Source organism: Alexandromys fortis, unplaced genomic scaffold (assembly GCF_014885135.2).
Source record: "Alexandromys fortis isolate MF-2015 unplaced genomic scaffold, M_Fortis_MF-2015_v1.1 scaffold_60, whole genome shotgun sequence".
NCBI classification, from domain to species: Eukaryota; Metazoa; Chordata; class Mammalia; order Rodentia; family Cricetidae; genus Alexandromys; species Alexandromys fortis.
This window is the reverse complement of record NW_026067946.1, coordinates 5255070-5255668: the sequence shown is the minus strand read 5'-3', so window position 1 is coordinate 5255668 and position 599 is coordinate 5255070.

Here is a 599-nt window from a genome sequence, read left to right as displayed (position 1 = left end):
ATCTCACCGGCTCTCTTCAGTTTGGTGGCTCCATTCTCTTCCTGCCCCAACCTAGCTAGTATCTCCCCTCCCTGTAATCTTCTCCCCACCTCAGGTTAAATACTTCGTTTCCTTGGGAAGGCTTTTCTTCCCCCCTCCCCACGTGGGTGCATAGTGGTCTTTTATTTTGCCACCATCTGTCAGCACATGTCCACACTTTTCTCCCAAGTCCTGTCAGGTTGCAGTGGTATTCAAAGTTAACCAGCACTCTAACTCTATCATCAATGACATTGGCCTATTTTTTTTTTTTGCCGAGCTGTAAGTTTGTTTCTAAGATCTAGCTCTTCAATATTTGTTGAATACCTCATCAAAATCCCATCAAAATTCTTCACAGATCTGGAGAAGACAATAATCAACTTTATATGGAAAAATAAAAAACCCAGGATAGCCAAAACAATCGTATACAATAAAGAAACGTCTGGAGGCATTACCATCCCTGACTTCAAACTCTATTACAGAGCTACAGTATTAAAAACAGCTTGGTATTGGCATAAAAACAGAGAAGTCGACCAATGGAACCGTATAGAAGACCCTGACTTTAATCCACAAACCTATGAGCA